Consider the following 20,274-nt stretch of genomic DNA (forward strand, 5'->3'; position numbering starts at 1 on the left):
TGTGGCAGAACTGCTCCTAAGTCCAAAGGAAATGGGCTGCAGATGGGCTTTCTCTCATCCTAAAATGTGTTATTTTCCTTGTTGCATGGTATTTAAAGGCATAAAATACTTTTATCAAAACTGCTTTTCAAGGCTAAATGGCATTAAAAATGTTTTCTCTAGCCTGCCTTGCTATTTAGAAGAGCATGCTATTTCTTTTTAATTTGCTCACTCATTCCTGAATAACTTTTCATAGGACTCCAGACACTGCAGTGTGACAGCTAAACCAAGGAACATCGGATGCGATGGAATTGCTCTACAAGCAACCTTGCCAAAGGCCCTTTTGCTGCACAAAGCTGGCTCTATCTTTGTATATTGAGGGAGCTAAATCAATGTTAAATGCTTGGCTCTTTTCACAGGACAATGACCAGGACCTAAGCTGCGTCCTTCCTTTTTGATTGACACTTGAAACGTTGAGTTGGAATCAGCCAGAGGCACTGCTACAAGCTTGAAGCCTCTGCTGGGGATAACAACTGGTGACATCTGCAGAAAGGCCGACAAAAGGCAGTTGAAAGCTGTGTTTGTTGCTTTCCCCTCTCAGATCTCCTCCCTTTCATGGAGCTCCTTACTTGCTTTAATATTATGATTCAGCACCTGGCTCTTTTGAACCTTGCTTTAAACTTCAAAAGGCGAGGTGGTATTAACAAACATGAAACGAAAAAGTGGCGGTAGTTTGATTTACTGTTGTCGTCTTATCAAGGGGGTTTTTTGTCACCAGCTGCCACTTTCTGTCATCTTTGGAACCATTATCATTTCTCTAAAATCTAAAAGACTCCACTTAATAACAGCTTTGAATACAGGCAGGATCTGTAACATACACAGTTCTGGGGATGACAGGACCATCAAATGAAAAGAAAGATGTTGCCAAAAAAAAAAAAAAATTAAAACAAATAAAAGCTGTAGTACTTTTAAGTGACCTTGATTTCAGAATTAAACAAATCAAACCAAATTCTATTGTTCTTTTTGAATTCCATTTTACACTTTCCTTGAGACGTTTCTTTTTGTTCTCTGGACTAAAGAAAAACCAAACCAAACCTCGGCTTCCATTAAATTGCTCTGCACACAGTCAGCCCTGGGATCACAAAAACACCGTGAGCTCCCCACTTGTAAAACATACAATGCTAATTACCATTCTCATTTCACTGACATCCTAGCTCAACACTGAAGGGTAAAAACTTCACATTGAAATCTAGATGGAGACCTGAAACACTGAGGTAACTAGGGCAAAACCACTACTCTCAAAGCTGTGAAACTGGTTTAATTCATCATGTTTTCCTAGTCCTGAGATATTACAAGTTCTAACCTTCTCCACGGCAACCAAGCTGACCTCCAGCCTCCAGCACAGAACCTAAAATGCCTCTTACATCGCTAAAATTCCAGTGTACTGTATACAACTGGGTACTGACATTTATATGCACATTGCAATCTTTCCTTAGTGGGATCCTCATTCATATTTTATTTCAAATGTCATATTAGCTTTAGAAACAATTAAAAATTAGCTAGAGAGAGCCATTCCTCCTAGTGATTTCTGAGATCTTTTGAAATTAGGTAACAAATTCACCTTTACATGTAGTTTCTACCCATCTTATTTTGGCGTTCTTCCCCATTGTGTAATGTTTTATGTGACTGCAAAGTGAGTGCAAACTGCTACTAAAATGCTGTTCTGCACTCAACTTCCCCAGCTGTTGTGTTTTATGCTCATTTGCACCAAATTTATACACATGCACATAACTACACGAGCTACAAGACAGGGTGACTCAGGCCCTCTGTGTCTATTTTAAAATGGTATAAACGTTATATCTGGAATTTTGGCAGATCCCAGTATTGACCTCTGCTCTATCACTTACTGTGCCATTGGATCACTGGGCTCTTTAGGAAGGGGCTGTTTATGGAGCGGCAGCATGAACAAATACCTCCTGCTAAATAATTTCATTGCCAAAGACACATGTGTGTCTAGCCAGCTTGGGAAGAAAACTACTAACAAAGTTTCCTACAATCTTAAGCCCTCTATGGTGCAAAAATGCCTGTCATCTGATATAGTAAAGAGCAAGGTAGGTGAGGGACGGGGTTGTGATCTAGGTGAGGGGTTTGGGTGTAGGATGCCAGTGCTGAGTTGACTTGTCTTGAGCTGGGAGGTGAAAAACTCAAAATAATTGCTGTCTTCTGATGCATGTACATAAGCCCATTAGTGGTTATTTCTATACTTGTATGTATTACATGTGAATGCCCTATTGCAAGGTAGACAGTGAAATGTAGATATGTATCTCTTTTATCCACCAACAGCAGGAAATCCCAGAGTAAGAACCTGCACCATAGACAGGATCATCTCAGTGCATTGGGTCTAGTGTAACAAGTGCAGGAAAAAAACAGTTGGGCCAATTATCAACCAAAGACTTAAACTCTGACGCTGTCTTCATTGATGGATGCTGGAAATAGGAAAATAGAAGTAATTTCCCCCCTGAGATGTGTGACTCCAAGACAAAAGATAAGAACCTTCAGAAGAAATGAAGGGAGATCACGATGCTGAAGCCAGAGGGTCTGGAGCCTGACAAGGGATCTCAAGGTGAAATCCTCTTTTAAACCTCCAGCTCCAAAGCTCATGATAAGATCCAGGATTAGAACTGCTATAAATTTCTTCGAGCAAGGGAAGAATAAGAATGAGAAACAAAAATGGAGGATCTGAGGAAAGGGCCTATTGCCCATCAGAAGGGCCATATCGCTAGTGAGGCAAGCTAATGAGGGGAGCTAGGGCCTCTATAAACTTTAGTACAGGACCAAAATTATCCCTGTTGGAGGAGTAGGGTTTAAAGGTGCTTCATTAGATTTGGAAGGGGATGTAGGAGGAAAGGGAAATGAGTAGTGTCCTCACCTAGAGCCTGGTTTATGTCCAGAACCTTCAAGGTGTTTTGATCCTAGGGCACTACAATTTACATTAGCTACATGGAAGTCACTGATGCTGAGTTTGCCAGAGTGTACAGAACAGGGCAATTGTAGTGATTCCCCCTGTCTTCTTCTGTTGGTCAGAAGTAGTGATATGAAGTGAGAATATTCTCTGGAGAATATTCTCTGAGAACGAGAATATTCTGAGAATATTCTCCAAACGATTATTTCCCGAGAATTTTTGAGAATTTTCTAATTTTTCATTTCCTCTTGAACTAACATATTGTATTCAACTTTTAGAACACCCTGAATGTTAAAGAGCTTTCTTCATCATTTAAGATAGTTTGAGAACGTTATAGAACGTTCCAGAATGCTGTGGAACCTTCTAGAACATTCATGAGTCAGGAATTCTGACTGTTATGAAACTTTCTGGAAGCATCACAAAAGGCATATAAAGAGGCAATAACACATTTATTCTCTTTTGTGAAAGGTGTAATTGTGTTTTCATCAGTATGAAAAGGAGAACTAAGCCTAAAAGTGATGTGTGGGATTATTTTCTTCATAAAACAGTTAAAGTCAAAGTGTTATATGAATGTAAGTACTGCAAGGCTGAATACATCAGAAATACAACAAGGATGAGAAAGCATATTTCCAATTGTTTGAAGACCCCTGCTTATATCAAGGAAAAGTCAACAAAATTCTCAGAGTCCAGAAGCAGATCACCTCAACCATCAGCTGCATCAACATCTATAGAACATTGTGATAGTGCTAGTGAATTTACATCACCACCTTCCACATCTAGTTCAGCCAAGGTGTCTCACTCTATAAGTCGCTACTTTGATTCTATGAATGAAACTGAAAATGAAGTTTTGGATAAATTTTTTGCATGAGCGATATTCTCATTGGGATCACCTCTTTCACTGGTTGAAAACGAGGATTGGAGTACTTTCATGCAAAAATTAAGACCATATTACAAGATGCCATCCAGGTACACACTTTATAACAAACTTTTAGAAGCTGAATATCGACATTTTGATGTTCTTATAAAAACAAAAATTGCTGAAGCCTTTTCTCTTGCACTGCAGTGTGATGCTTGGAGCAACCAAATAAATGAATCTGTCATAAATTTTATTATTTCAACACCCCAAACAGTGTTTTACAAGACAGTGGCAACCTATGTTGAACGCCATACTGCTGAGTAAATGGCATTCCATATGGAAGAAATAATGACAGAAATAAGCACTGAAAAATTTGGTGCCATTGTCACTGATAATGCTGCAGCAATGGTGAAATCCTTATCAATGCTTAACGAAAAATACAATCACATTGCTATGTACACTTGTGCTGCTCATACACTAAATTTGTTAATTGGAGACATCAGTAACTTAAAATCTGTTCAATAAACTGAAGCTACCTGTAAAACTATTGTGAAGGAAATTAACAAATCACAAGTTTTACGAGCTCATTTTACTGCATTTCAAAAAGAGAAAACTCAAACTTGTGCACTTAAATTGCCAGTTAAAACTAGGTGGGTTTTCACTTTATATTGTTTGAAAAGCTTATTGAAATTAAAAAAATGTCTTAAAATGCCTTGCTGTCCATGAAGATTTACAGACTAAACTGAGCAAACGTACCAGGAATTCAATCCTGGCTGAAGATGTATTTTGGGTACGGGTCCAAAAATTGCATGCACTCATAAGTCCTTTTGTTAAATGGATTACGCTGCTTGAATCTGACCAGCCAAAAATGAGCAAAGTTCCTGAATGTTTCAGGGAATTAAGCAATCATTTTGATAGGCTACTTCCTGAAAGTCCACGTACCAAACAAGAAAAACAGGATGTGATAAAAAGTTTTGAAAAAAGAAAAGATATGGCTCTAAAAGATATTCACTATGCTGCAAATATTCTAGATCCAAAATTCAATAGTGAGTGCCTAACTAGAAATGAACAAATACAAGGAACTGAATTCATTGATAAATTAGTCACAAGAATGTATGGCACTGATCACTCAGCAAAAGTCATTGCAGAGCTTGCACAGTATCATGCTAAAGAAGTTTTTTTTTGGAAAATCATATGTAACAATATCAGCTGGCTCAGTAGATGCAGTAATATGGTGGAAAGGTATTTGCTATGGATCAAAATTAGGGAAAGCAGCAATCAACATACTGAATATGCCACCAATAACGGCAACAACTGAAAGAAGTTTCAGTACTTATAGTATAATTCATAATGCAAAAAGAAACAAGTGAACACAAGAAAGGGCAGGCAAGCTGACATTCATAGCCCATAATATAAAGCTTCTTAAAAACCCAAATGATGCTCCATTGAAATCCCCAAGAGAAAAAAGGAAACAGAATCAGAGAACTGAGGAAGAAGAAATTGATGATGCTGAAGAGAAAGAAGAAGAAGTCGAAGAAGAGGATATGTATGAGGAAGAAGAAGAGATAGAAATACAGGCAGTCCCTGACTTACGCGGATCCGACTTATGTCGGATCCGCACTTACGAACGGGGCTTTCTCGCCCCGGAGCTCGCAGGCAGCGGTCCCGCCACCTCAACCTCCAGAGCGATAAAAGCTGCTCCCGGCGCCCCTGGTCTGCTGGGGACCATCTCCAGCAGACCAGGGACACCGAGAGCAAAGCCGCAGCCGCGGCGGGTTCCCGCGCCTCTGAATCAGCCTGCTGATCAGTTTCAGCAGCGGCTGACTTGGGGACACTTGGGGTTCTTAAGTTGAATCTGTATATAAGTCAGAACTGGCGGTCAGTTTCAGCAGTGGCTGAATCTGGACGCCAGTTCCGACTTACATACAGATTCAACTTAAGAACAAACCTACAGTCCCTATCTTGTACGTAACCCGGGGACTGCCTGTATATGGGTCAGATTCGGAAAGTGCAGATTCTGATTAGACTTGTATTGAATCCAGAAAGTTAACAATATTTGTATCCTGCAACAGTAGATTAGTAATAAAAGTTCAATTATTTTAAACCTCTGTCTTTTTTTCTTTACTTTTCCGAATTTTCATTTTAACAATTGGAAACTTTCATGATTCTTGAAGTTTTATTAAAGAAAGACATTATTATAAATAGTAAAATTCTTTAAAAACTACTTAACACATATTTAGGAGAAAATTCTCCAAAATTCTCGCATTGGAGAATATTCTCAAGAACATTCTCGAGAATATTCTCCAAAAGTTTATTCCAGAGAATTTAACATCACTAGTCAGGAGTTAGAGTTGCCCCAAGTATGGGGATTACAACCCTGACCATGTTGGCCAATAATCACTGCTAGACCTATTCTCTATTAACTTAAGTAGGTTTTTTTTTTAACCCTGTTATACTTTGGCCATCATTCCATACCATGGCAATGAGTTCTATGGGTTAATTGTACATTGTGTGAAAAAGTATTTCTTCTTGTTTGTACAAAACCTAGTGCATCATTTCATCATGTGACCCTTGGTTTTTGTATTGTATGAAAGGACAAATATCACTTTTTCTACATGAATGTACAGACCTCTAACATATCTCACCACTAATCTTTGTTCAAAGCTATAAATAGCCCTAATTTTTTTAGTCTCTCCTTGTGTTGAAGCCATTTCATAGCCTTGATCATGTCTGTTGGCCTTCTCTGAACCATTTCCAATTCCTCTAGATCCTTTTTGAGGTGGGGCAACCAGGACTGGATACAGTATTTGAGGCGTGGGTCACACCATTGATTTATATAGTGCCATTATGATATTTTCTGTCTTATTGTCTATCTCTTTCTTATTAGTTCCCAACATCCTGTTAGTCTTTTCAATTGCTACCCACATTGAGCCGAGTATATCACAGAGCTATCCACAGTGCCTTTAAAACTTACAACATCCAGAGCATCCATTTGATCAACCTTTCAGAAACTGTAGTGCATCTGCTTCCCCAAGTCTGAATTGGACCCTTTTGTTTTACAGTGTACATAACTAAAATTATTACTACAAATGATATAGGAGGGAGCATGGAGGAGACAGCCTAGGGAAAGGGGCTGGAGTTTAGGGGCCCAGTCTCCCCCATCTCAAGGGGGCCTGAGGCATCCTAGCCCAGCTCTGTGACCAGATTCCATCTGTGCTGTGCTGTATCCTGGAGAGGCAATAAACTTCCTCTATTCCACCGGCTGGTGCAGTCTGTTTGTGCCATTTTGGGGTGCAGGAGACAGGGGACCCCCAACGCGCCATCACACTGGGGCTCAGAAGATTTAGAACGGGGTGAGCAAGAAGAAGCCTGTGGGCCAAACCTGGCCCACCAAGCTGCCAGATCTGGCCCCCGGCTGCTTCGCTGGAACCTTTAGGCACAGAGCAGCTCATGCCACTTTAAATGGCTGGCTACTCTCTGCTCTGCATGCTGGGGAAGGAAGGGGAGGTTTTGTGTGCTGCCCCAGCCCCCAGCAAAATCCCTCAGCTTCCATTGGGCAGTTTCCAGCCGTTGGGAGCAGATAAATTTTGCTGGAGGCTGGGGCAGCATGTAAAGTGTTTTCCCTCCCTCCCCATCTCACCGGCCAAGCACAGAGCAACATGGATCAGCCAGACATTTTGACCAGCCAGGGATTGCAGCAGACAGGCAGAGAGCCTATATCTTAGGTTCCTGCAGGGCTGCTAGCTGGGAGGCACCTACACTCCATCCCCTCTCTCCCCAACTACCTGCCCCAGGCCATCACTCTCTCCTGTCCCATGTTGCCACCCAAACCCTCTGTATCCCCTCTCCCTACTCCTCTTGGTCACAACTCCCTCCCACACCCTGCACCCTCTTCTACACCTCTCCACCAGGCCAGAATCCTCTCCTGCATTCATAACCTCTCCCCAAACCTGCACCCCACACCTCTGTCCTGGTCACAACCCAAACCCTCTGCACCTCCTTTCCCCCCTTCTCCTAGGTCATAACTGCCTCCCAGACTCTGCACCTTCTCCCCCAGGCATTCTTTCCTGCACCTATACCTCCTTCAGATCCTACACCCAAACCTCTGACCCAGATCACAACCCCCTCCTTCACCCAAACTCCCTCTCAGACCCCACACACTCTCCTGCACCCCAGTTTCCTACCCCAAGTTCCTTATGCACCCAACCTCCATCCCATATCCCACACTGCTTCCATAGAGGGAACAGTTGAAGCAAAATGCAGGACAATGTAGCACTTTAAAGACTAACAAGATGGTTTATTAGATGATGAGCTTTCGTGGGCCAGACCCACTTCCTCAGATCAAATAGTGGAAGAAAGTAGTCACAACCATATATACCAAAGGATACAATTAAAAAAATGAACAAATATGAAAAGGACAAATCACATTGCAGAACAGAAGGGGGATGCGGGGGGGTGGGAAGGGGGAGGAAGGAAGGTAAGTGTCTGTGAATTGCTGATATTAAAGGTAGGGAGAGTGGGATGTTTGTGAGTTAATGGTATTACAGGTGATAATTGGGGAAACTGTCTTGGTAATGGGTGAGAAAGTTCAAAGTCTTGTTAAGTCCTTGGTGATAAGTGTCGAATTTTAACATGAATGACAGTTCAGAGGATTCCCTTTCAAGTGCAGATGTAAAAGGTCTTTGTAGCAGAATGCAGGTGGCTAAGTCATTTAGAGAGTGTCCTTTCTGGTTAAAGTGGCAAGAAACTGTTTTCTCTTTGTGATCTTGTCTGATATCTGTTTTGTGGGCATTAATCCTTTGGCGAAGTGTCTGAGATGTTTGTCCAATGTACATAGCAGACGGACACTTTCGGCACATGATAGCATAGATTATATTTCTGGATGCGCAGGAATATGTGTTCTTGATCTTATAACTTACTTGGTTAGGTCCAATAATGGTATCAGCAGAATGAATATGTGGACAAAGCTGGCAACGGGGTTTGTTGCAAGGGAAGGTACCAGGGTTGGTATTAGTGTGGTATGTCCTGTGGTGGTTGGTAAGAATCATCTTGAGGTTAGGTGGTTGTCTATAGGAGACTATGGGTCTGTCTCCCAGAGCCTCTTTGAGTATGGTATCCTGTTCCAATATAGGCTGTAGTTTATTGATAATGTGTTGGACAGGTTTTAGTTGGGGGTTGTAGGTGATGACAAGTGGTGTTCTATTGTTGGTTTTCTTGGGTCTGTCTTGAAGTAGATGGTTTCTAGGTATTCGTCTGGCTCTTTCAATTTGCTTTTTTATTTCTCTGGGTGGGTAGTTGAGATTTATAAATGCTTGGTAGAGATCCTGAAGCTTCTGGTCTCTGTCAGTGGGGTTAGAGCAGATGCGGTTGTATCGAAGGGCTTGGCTATAGACGATGGATCGTGTGGTGTGTTCTGGATGGGAGCTGGATGCATGTAGGTAACTGTATGAGTCGGTGGGTTTTCTGTAGAGAGTGGTGTCTAATTTTCCATTGTTGATTTGTACGGTGGTGTCCAGGAAGTGGATCTCTCGTGTAGAATGGTCCAGGCTGAGGTTGATGGTGGGGTGTAGGTTGTTGAAATCTCTGTGGAATATCTCCAGTGTTTCTTGGCCATGTGTCCAGATCATAAAGATGTCATCGATGTACCGTAGGTAGAGGAGGGGTGAAAGGGGACGGGAGTTGAGGAAACGTTGTTCTAGGTCAGCCATAAAGATGTTAGCATACTGTGGGGCCATGCGTGTACCCATGGCTGTGCCGCTGATCTGGAGGTATAAGTTGTTCTCAAACTGGAAATAATTGTGGGTGAGAACAAAGTTACATAGGTCTGCTATCAGGTTGGCAGTAGTGTCCTCTGGGATAGTGTTTCTAATTGCTTGTAATCCGTCTTCATGTGGGATGTTGGTATATAGAGCTTCTACATCCATGGTGGCAAGGATGGTATTATTGGGGAGGTTATCGATGTTTTGTAGTTTCCTTAGGAAGTCAGTAGTGTCTCGGAGATAGCTGGGGGTATTGGTTACGAAGGGTTTGAGAAGAGTGTCTACATAGCTGGATAGACCAGTAGTGAGCGTGCCAATACCAGAGATGATGGGACGTCCGGGGTGCCCAGGTTTATGGATCTTGGGAAGTAGATAGAACAATCCTGGTCGGGGGTCAGAAGGTGATTCTGTGAGGATTTGTTCCCGAGTAGCTGTGGGGAGGCTTTTAAGGAGACAGTGTAGTTTCTTTTGGTAGTCCAAGGTGGGGTCAGAGGGGAGAGGTTTGTAAAATGTGGTGTTCGAGAGTTGTCTGGTTGCCTCCTGGTAATAGTCGGCCTTATTCATAATGACCACAGCACCCCCTTTGTCAGCTGGTTTGATTACAATGTCCAGGTTGTTTTTGAGACTCTGGATGGCATGGTGTTCAGCGCGGCTAAGATTGTGTGTCGCTTGTTGTCGTTTGCGAATAATGTCAGTCTGTGCGTTGTTGCGGAAGCTGTGTATATAGAAATCCAGATTGTAATTCCGACCGTCAGGGGGAGTCCATATAGAATTATTTTTCCTTTGGTGTTGGTAGGGGGGATCTGGTAGGTCAGATTGATGTTCAGTGGTGGTTTGGAAATATTCTCGGAGACGGAGGCGGCGAAAAAAAGCCTCAAGGTCACCACAAAATTGTATCCAGTTTGTGGGGGATGTGGGGCAGAAAGAGAGACCCCGGGACAAGACAGACTCTTCTGCTGGATTGAGTTTGTAGCTGGAGAGGTTAACAATATTATCCGGTGGGTTGAGGCAGTTGCTGTTGTAGCCAGTGGTATGGAGCAGGTTAGAAAATTTATTGTCTTTTCTTTGTTGTAGGGAATAGAAGTGTGTATAGTAGATTTCTTGTCTGGTGGAACAAAAGTCTTGCAAGGTGTCAGTCGGTGTGGATGTTTGTCTTGAGATGAGACGATCTAAGTTAGAAATGTCATTCTTGATGGTTTTCTGTTTCTTGTATAAAATACTTATCAGGTGGTTTCTTAATTTCTTGGATAGTGTGAGGCAGAGTCTTTCACTGTAGTCAGTGAAGTATGTTGATCTTAGTGGATTGTTCACTTTCAGTCCTTTGGGTACGATGTCCATTTTCTTGCACTTGGATAGAAAGATGATGTCTGTCTGTATAGAGGGGTGGCCATTGACCACTTACCAAAATCTTGGTGTGCCCCCCCATCAAAAATTATTGCCCAGTGTAGATGTTGAATAAAAATAGGAAAAAAACATCCTGCTTTATTTTTATATAGCACTATAAAACATACACAGCTCTTTACAGACCAAATAATATAAGGCCTTTGCATTCATACAGCCCCATTAACAGCTGACTTCCCAGAAATAGGATATAACCACTGGGTTCTGTTTGCATGGCACTCATTGCAGAGCCTACAGTCCCAATCCTGAAAACAGTAACTGACCTCACAGGAAAACAGTAAGCCCCACAGCAGGGAGTGAGCAGGTTTGGGTTGTAAATAAGTGCTAAATCTAAGAACATTGAAAATTTCTGATACACTCACTTCTTCCATTGTAATATTAGCCCTTTGGTTGTGCTACTGATGCTGTTTATTCTACTTATAGGGACTTTTATACAATTACTCACATTACATGCCACACCTAAACTAATTAGTCACTCAGGGTGCATCTTCACTGCACCATTATTTCAAGATAACGAGTGTTCTTTCGAAATAACAATGTGAGCATCTGCACATATCTGACAAATTCAGTAGTTCCGACAGGCATGAAAACAACATGAAACTTCATTAAATAAAGCCAAATAAGACAGTGACAAACATGTGCAAAGCTCTGGGGACCCCAAACTACGTCACTAGATTGGTAAAACCCGTCTATTCTGAAACATAACCCTTCCTAAATTCAGTTCGCTGTACCAGATTAACTTTTACAAATTACACCAGCCCTCTCTAAATCAAAGCAATACACACATCTTCTAGTATATCATCTTAAAACATTTTTAAAAAATGTATTAGAAAAAATAGGAGTCTTTTACGGAGTATACTCTCAGGTCAGGAGAAAATTTTAGCCAAATTCTACTTTCCATTGCAACTACATGATTTTAATAAAGGTGGCATTAGTGTAGCAGAGGGAAGAATTTGACTCTCTCTGCTGCAGGCTGAAATGCACTGCATATGGATCAGTGCTTCAACTATTCACACTAGTCACTTGCTAAATGTCATCAGAAAATTGTTATTTCAAATCTCCCTGCAAGGTTAGTAAATCTTTATTTTATTTAATTATGTGCGACTGGAATCTACTATCCTAAACCCCATTGACTAGATACTTACTCTATGCATGATCACACTGAATCCAGCAGCAACACACATGAAACAAAGTTGTATCCAACCAGAGGACAGGCATCAGAATCTGACCCTTAATTTAGATCAATCCCTTCTAATTATTATGTAATTGAAAGAAGCGTCAAATGATGTCCTGAATACAATAGCTAGCAGTAACATTTTGTCTCCTCTGGCTCTCTAAGGAGGCTGAAAGCTGAAATGTTCCTAGGAAATGAGGTATGTTTGGAACTGGCTGAGCAGCTCTGAATAGGCTTCTTTCCCCTTAAGAACAGTATACACATGACACTTTCAGAGTAGATCAGGGCATTCATATGCATCTTTACTTTGAGTTTTGGGTCCCAACAAACCTGAAATCACTGCAAAACTTACAGTTAGATAATGAATGAACAATATGCCCTGATTAGGGAACACCACATTGTACTGTCCTAGGGACAGCCCAGGAAGGAAATTTTTGACACAGAGTTACAGACTCCCTGCAGTTCCTCCACTGCTCTGGTGAGCAAGTCAGCTAGAGTGATTGTCTACTTGGTAGCCCACATCTTCCCTGTAATGCTGATGCAATGAATCAGATTACTGAGGTGCACAGCCAAGGCACCATCCATTCCCCCCACTTCCTGTCCACCTGCACGATGTGGGTAAGCAGGGAGAACAGTGATTTCTGTGTAACCTTGTCACTGCATAAGCAAGGCCAGTTTATCTCGGTTATAATTACTGATTAATTATTTCCTGTAGATCTCCAAATTGCTGAGTGCCTTACAGAGATAAAGGAATGGACAGTGCCTGCCCTGATGAATTTTAAAACACCCATCCTACCTGGTTTGCCTTTGAAACATAGCAAACATGAAATATGGATTTCTTGTTTTGGCAGAGAACCCCCAATCCTCCAGAGCTCAAATGAAACGGCCTAGCTCAGACTCAAGCCTTTAAAAGTCAAGGTGAGTTGACACAAAAGCAGCAGCAGCTACAATTGGTACACTTGTCAAGGGGCACCCACGGCTGAACAGAGACTAAACTACCGCCATTCCCTAGATGAGCTTCGAGGAGGAGTGGCTAAACGTCATGGGGAGATGATGGTACCAAACTTAGTTGCCCTAGTCTGGTAGGTAGGAGAAAAGACTTAGATTCTCTTACACACAGTGCCATTTGGGATAATCTATTTTTCCACTGCTGTCTGTCCAGAGCGAGATGGTTAGCTCCATCAGAAGCTGTCTCCATGACAACAGCATACTTTTCGATTGTCCTGCACTAGATCCTCCACATCTTGAGCTTCTGCCACCGATTAGTCTGATGATATGGTCAAACCACCAAAGCACCATAGCTGTCTCTGTCCAATTACTGAGTCTGCAGTCTGCTGACCCATGCACCACTACACTTCCATATTGGTTAAAGAATCTTGTCAATGGATTCCCAATATTTTTTAAGCATCGCATTCAGTTTCCTATTATGTGCCTCCGTCATTTGTCACATTTCCAAAGCATAAAGTAGTGATAGGAGGACATCATTGTACAATCTTATGTTAGAGTGCAGATCAGTGGTTACCAACCTGTAGCTCAGGATCTACTGGTAGAACTTGGAGCCCCTGACAGAAGATCTTGACTGGTTTGACCAAGGGATGCAAGGTCTCTGATGAATCCCCCACATCAATGTGGAATTCTAGTGATCTGTGTTGGCGGAGGGAGGCTGAAGCTCCTTTTTGAGGTGAGACTAGGAGGAATGAAAAGAGCAGAGAAAGGAGAAGCCACCAGTCATTAGCATCCACAGCTACATCCAATTATGTGGCTAAGGCTATAAGGCAGTGTATCTCAAATTGTATCTCAGGCTAATGAGAGCTGCTAACAGGCTGCTCTAGTTTGTTTTTATAAAGGCTCTGTCGCCACAGAGCCTTGCAGTTCCCATTGGCTTTGGTTCACCATTTCCCATGGCTACACTTGGCCATAAACAGCAAACCTGAACCAATGGGAGCTTGTGATGGGATGTACCAGCCCCGAACTGAACTGACAGGGCTTAGCCAGGTTACCCTGGCTGAAGGAGCATGTTCAGATTGTAGCCCAGGTGTAAAAGCCTGGGGAGAGGCTCAGTCTGGGCTGACTGCTGGAGAAGGACCTCAGGTTAGAGGTCCTGTTCAGCAGCAGCCAGCCGCCCGAGGGGAGAACAGCAGAGGCCCCAACACTGCTTGGGACGTAACCACCACAGGCTACCAGGGAGATGCAGTCCCCGAAGAGCCAGAGGACCCTGCGACCTCATGGGAAGATGGCCCATCAGAACAGGTAGGAAAATGGCCCAGGGAAGGTGCAGGATCAGCCTCCCCCATGCAGAGATCTTTGGTGCATTTCAGATGGATTCCCCGCCAAGGGAGTGATGGACCATTCTGCCACTCACAGGGCCCTGGGCCGGGACCTGGTGGATTAGGGTGGGTCTGGGTCCCCCGACTGGGGTGCAGCCCCGCCCCCATGACTTGGCTCAGTGGGCTGCCCAGACCTGTTTTAAAGGGCTGATAATAGACTTTGTGTACTGACTCTGGCCAATGGGCCACCCAGCCCTGCCTTAAAGGGCCAGTGATTGACTTTAATAGTGACTCTGGCCAGTGGGCCACCCGGCCCTGCCTTAAAGGGCTATCAAATGCAGGCACTTCAACTGCCCCTTTCCCCAATGCTGCACATCTTCTGCCCTTTGCCTTAGAGCTTGCCCCCACTCCCAGAGGCCTCCCGCTTGCTGGGCAGGGCAGGAAAGGGAGAGGAGAGGTTGCTGATGTCAGGGTGTCCCCTCTCCCATCCTGTATTCTGTCTCCACACAGCAGAGGGGGGCGGCACAACAGGGGATGGGATGGAGGGAATTTGCTGGCTGCTTTGGAGAGTGGTGCAGGACCAGGGTAGGGGTGTGTCTGCCTTAACCCCACTGCACCCCCACACAGGAGCCACCTGAGGTAAGGAGGGCCCAGCTGGAGCCAGCTCCAAACATCCACCCCAGTCATGAACCTCCTTCTACATCCCAAGCCCCTGCCTTAGACCTCTGTCCCTTGGTCCCAAACTCCCTTACAGATCCTGTACCCTGTACCCTGTACCCCAACTGCATGCCCCAGGCTCAGCTCAGAGCCCCTCATATTCCAAATCCCTTTGCCCAAGACCAGAGCCTGTGCCTCAACCCTCTGCCCCTGCCTGGTGGAAGGGAGGAAGGCATGAGAAGAGGTGGGAAGGAAGAGGGGCAAGGGTATTTGAGTTTGAGGTAGATCCTGGATTGCATTTATATTCAAAAAGTAATCTTGTGCTTAAAAAGGTTGGAGACCACTGGTGTAGATGTATCTTATTTCTCTTCCAGAAATTTGACAGAAAAAAAATGATCCACTACCAATCTTTGCCTGCAATTCTTTAGTAAGGAGACCATCAATGGATATTTTACTTTTGAAATGGATGAAGTCATCAATGCTTTTTTCACAATCTGCTAGTGTTGACCGTATTCTCTGCTAACTCCATGGCCTTAGTTTTCCCCTGCTGTGAAGTCTTCTGGCTTTATGCTCATAAAGAGTCTTTTCATTCTAAGTGTGACAGGGCAGCTGCCCTGCACTGGCCCTTTAAGGGCAAAACCCCAGCCCGGAGTAAGGGCTGAGAGTGAAGTCCCAGCGGGGGCAACTCTACTAATGAGGGCCCAGCTGGGTGCTATATAAAGCGGAACTGCCTGCTGCTCAGGGAGGAAGGACAGTAGGGACCTGAATGCCAGGAAAGCAGGAGGCTTCCTAAGACGTAGAGCAGGGCTGGGGAAGGAAGGCAGGGCTGGGGAAAGCTCTGGCTAAGCAAGCTCCCGGGACAGCAGGTTGACACCACTGAGCCGGTGATGAGTGGCCATTACAGTCTGCAGTTTGCCCTTGAAGCAGGTGCTAGATGAAGACTGGCAGTGGGTCACTGAGGCACGGTGGGTACAGGGGCACTGGGTGTTCCCCAGGGGAGCTAGGGATCTCTGGGGAGAGGAGAACCCTGGAGGGCAGTGCCTGGAAGAGGACGCCGTGGTGAAAAGGTACACGGGGAGACACCCGCTCGAGGGGGCGTCCAGCGAAACAGCTAGTGAATTTCTAAAGCAAACTGCTGGAGGCGCCCTATTGATAACTTGGCCCTGTGACACCAAGTCAGTGTCCGTTTGACTACAGCAAATAGTATATCTGCAAAATCAAATCTCTTAGTCTATCTCTTGCCCAAACAAGATCATCATGATTGGCAGCAGCTGTAGCTCTTCTCATTACAAAGTCTATGACAATGCAGAAGGGAAGTAGGGATAGTACGCACCTGTGCTTTACAATCTTAAACCATTCCATGTCTCCAGTCACTGTCCAGTTGTAGCACACAGACTTGTCATACAAATCTTTTCTCAAATTAATAATCTTTGCTGGAATTCCACAGTGTCTCAGGATCTTCCAGAGGACTTCTCTGCAGGCATTATCAAACACTTCTATGAAATCTAGAAAGACAAATGCCATCTTCTGCTAATGTTTCTAAATAAGTTTTCATAAGGTGAAAATCTGATCTAAACATGACCTACCAGATCAAAATCCAGCCTGTTCTTCCCTGAGTATTTTATCAAAAGCAGCTTTCATCCTATTAAAAGGATAATGCAGAACACTTTTCCAGGTACAGATCATCTCTCTCTGGTCATCACAAATAAACTGGTTTCCCTTCTTAGGAAGTTTGCAGATGATACCACTTTTCCAATCTTTAGGCTAGATCTCCTTTTCCTAAAACATTCTGTACAACCTACTCATGTCATTCACAATCATTTTCCTTTTGTTCTTAACATTTCAGCATCTATAATCTGGTCCTTTGCCACTCTACAGCTGGCTTATGGACTTAATTACTTCTGTAAAGTTGATAAATCTTCTGGTGATAAAGATGAGTTTCCTATCTTCACCTCTTGTGTGTTAGTACTTCTGGCTGGCTTAGCACAGCTTGGAAAGTTCCATCCAACAGGCTCTCTGTCTTTTGTCTATGGTCAACACTATACAGTTGTACCATGCCTTGAGAATTGGGATATTTACATTTTAGAAAATGCATTTTTGGAATCCTCTCTCTTGTACAACTTCTCTGCTTCACTTGCTTTATTTTCCATATTCTAACTGATCTTTTACATTCCTTGCCTTTCTCCACATATTCGTGTTGCAGAAAGCTCTTTTACTGCTGTCTTGTTAGTGTTTAATTCTTTTCTTTAATTCTTTCCTCTCTTCAGCAAGCCTCCATGTGGACCTTGAGTCTGGCTCCTACCCTTCGATCTGTCTGACTTGAGTGGCTTTACCAGGAACGTCACTCCAGCCAGACTAGCTTCCTCTGGAACATGTAAGCCATCTCATTGTGTCAGTGCACAGTTCTTGTGAAGGCAGGCTTTACTCTCAAGGGCACTTGGTTGAGCACCTTTCACAAGCACTATGTCACAAAGAAATGTGGCAGTAATGTACATGAATTTCCACCCTCATTTTTTTTACTGGGTGTTATTCCATTCTCTGCTGAAAGGATACATTGTTTCTGTGTTTCCCTATGATCTTCAGGTTTTTTTGAGCAACAGCCAGGTGTGTGTGACCCTAAATGACAGTTTACGGTCAAAATCTTAACATTGTTTGTAGGACCACTGCTGCTAAATATTTTTCTCCCTTCACTATGTCAGCTTTTTAAAGAAGCACATGCAGGCTTTTACTGCACATTAAGGTGAAATATTCCACTTCTGATCATTCTATTTTAAAAGGCCACAAGCTGTTACCAGTTACATCAGCTGGTTTTAGTCATCCTGGCTATGGCCAATAGACTACACTTTCACCCAGAGTAAGAAATTCAGAGAGCTTTTCATGCCAAATGGCTTTAAAACAAATTAAGGCCAACATTTTAAACTTATGCCAACAGCAGCTCAGTTTGAAAAGATGCTGAGAACTTGATTCTCCACTCTCTTGGATGGGGGTGAGAAGCTTCAGGATGTAGAATGTTTAGATTCATTGGAGAAGATCAGTTTAAAGCAGATATGGGCATGAACAAAACTGATATGGGCAAAAGTCAGATCAAAATTGCAAACCCTTCCCACCTCAAAATTCTGGGAGTTACAGATTCAGTTATTTACTTTGTCCTGCTGCATAGATAGGAACCAGCCTCGTTCAGATTCTGAATCTTTGTATTTGGGGATGTTGCTTTCTAGTGTTTTGTCCCATGACTGATTTTAAAAGAAGTGAACAATTTTTTTCCATTTGGGCCTAATAAAATCTCTATTTTTAAAACTGACATCTCCCTGCTTTTGTTCTCTGAAGAATGTTCAGTCAATGTCAAATGGGATGTATGAATTAAAATTCTACTTATGTTCTAATATAAGCTAGCAAAAAATACAGGTAAAACAGTGTCACACTCTGGTTTATCTATATAAGACTTTTTTCCCTCTAAATGGAGACATCTGTCTAATCTCAATACTTTCTATTTAATGAACATAGGCACCATAGAAGCTTATCTGAGCTTTATGTAAAAGAAAAACATTTCTATGGGCATACTTATACCTGTCAGCATTTACTCAAGAGTTCTTTCTCATATATTAATGTGAGTGACATTAAAATAATTAAAATTATTATTAATGTTAACACCACTTCAGCACTCACTTTCCCCCGTTTTAAAATGGATCCTTTCCTTGAACCCAAGTGGAAGTGTGAATTGGGTCTCGTTTTGATAAAGCTTAAAAAAAAAAAACTTCTGGTGGAGACCTAGGAAGGGCAAAGTCAAAAGAGAAGGCTTCGCGGTGTAGTGCGAGAGATTACAGGTGTACAGGTAGCTCTATATATGGGGCAGATAAGCTTTATTTGAGCTGTTTTTACAAAGTAGCTATTTAGCATTATACAATAGCTAAAGCAAATGTAGTTTAGGTTCGCCCTCTTTATGTTCTGTACATCTAATGCCATCCACATTTGTGCAGAATGCCTTGCATATAAACCAACCCGATTCAAAGACATCTCAACCTTGACATTTTGTTTTCCTTTGCAAAACTCCAGTTCTTTAAAACACCACTTCTGTAGCATGCTTCCACATGGGGCACAATTATCAGAATAATAATTAACAGGCTCTCATTAATTTGGGATCAAACAATACAGCCTTAATGAAGCAAAGAACAACCAATGTGATCCCTTAAAGTGAGGCGTATGCTTTTCTTACACCTCGTGGCACCAAATCTGCTGTAACCATTAGGCACTGAACTGACCGTAAAGGCCTGTATAACATTGAGTCAAGGACAGTTAATGGATGCCGGAGCACAAACAAGAGTGCTCCAAGCATGTCAGTCAAGACTAACCTGAGGCAAAAACATCAAAATGCAGGTTGGAGTTTTGACATTCCTGCAGGCTCTGTACGCCTCGCCAGTGAATTTTTTAAAGTCAATATCCCCCTTCTGCTCGTGAACACTTTCTATCTGATGAGTAGGAGTAATGGGGATCTGATTGAACTGTGACTAAAGTATTACTTGAAAGGGAGCTTTGAATGTGTGTGTGGTTTTTTTTTTTTTTTTGTAAATGTCTGTGATAACAATAAAGACAGTTTACACAGATTATCACAGGCTGTGTCTTTAGACTTCAAGGTTATATGATTAGGAAATTAGAAAAGAGATGAGATTAGAAAAACCACAGACCATTTTTAAAAAGGAAGCTTTTTACAAATTATCTGTGTACTGAATTTACACAGAATCTGATAGATAAATCTTCTAATATTTGGAAATGGATAAATGCTACAATGTAAATAGAAAACTGGCTTTAGCGCTCATGTCTGGCAAAATTTCAAACAACATATTAAGTATTCTAATTTGCTTAAAGATTACTTATAAAAATATGCATATTGTGATATAAAATGTAATGATTCTTACACATAAATGTAACGAGCAATAATAATTGCTCTAGATGAACTCAGTATGAGCTGTTATAACGCATGTTCCCCTTGCCTCCAGATTTCACATTAAATGTTTATCTTCATGTTCCCTTTTGCACAGTGGAGTGAAATGATTAAGGAAAATGGACATTAAACTTAAGGCATGATCAGTTTCAGTGGTAAAAAGCTTCAGGTGCCACAAAACTGGGACAAGGGCATCAATAAACACTCTTCTTGATACCAGGAAATAAGACATCATCTTCCTTACATTATTATGAAAAGTAAAATACCACAGCAAACTATG

The 20,274-nt window shown here is 42.4% G+C and overlaps 1 long non-coding RNA gene across 3 annotated transcripts in view; it reads left to right on the plus strand.

Annotated features, from left to right (window-relative positions):
* Positions 1-1,365, plus strand: part of LOC106731469 (uncharacterized) — a 176,466-nt gene extending 175,101 nt beyond the window's left edge. The window contains exon 5 of one of the 3 annotated variants that reach the window (XR_012902923.1): positions 399-1,363. This is a non-coding gene — a long non-coding RNA (uncharacterized LOC106731469). Of the gene's footprint in view, positions 1-235 lie in introns of all 3 variants that reach the window. The other 2 variants (XR_012902921.1, XR_012902922.1) reach the window with 2 other exon arrangements.
* The last annotated feature ends 18,909 nt before the right edge of the window (positions 1,366-20,274 follow it).

This window comes from Pelodiscus sinensis, chromosome 3, assembly GCF_049634645.1.
Source record: "Pelodiscus sinensis isolate JC-2024 chromosome 3, ASM4963464v1, whole genome shotgun sequence".
Lineage (NCBI taxonomy): Eukaryota > Metazoa > Chordata > Testudines > Trionychidae > Pelodiscus > Pelodiscus sinensis.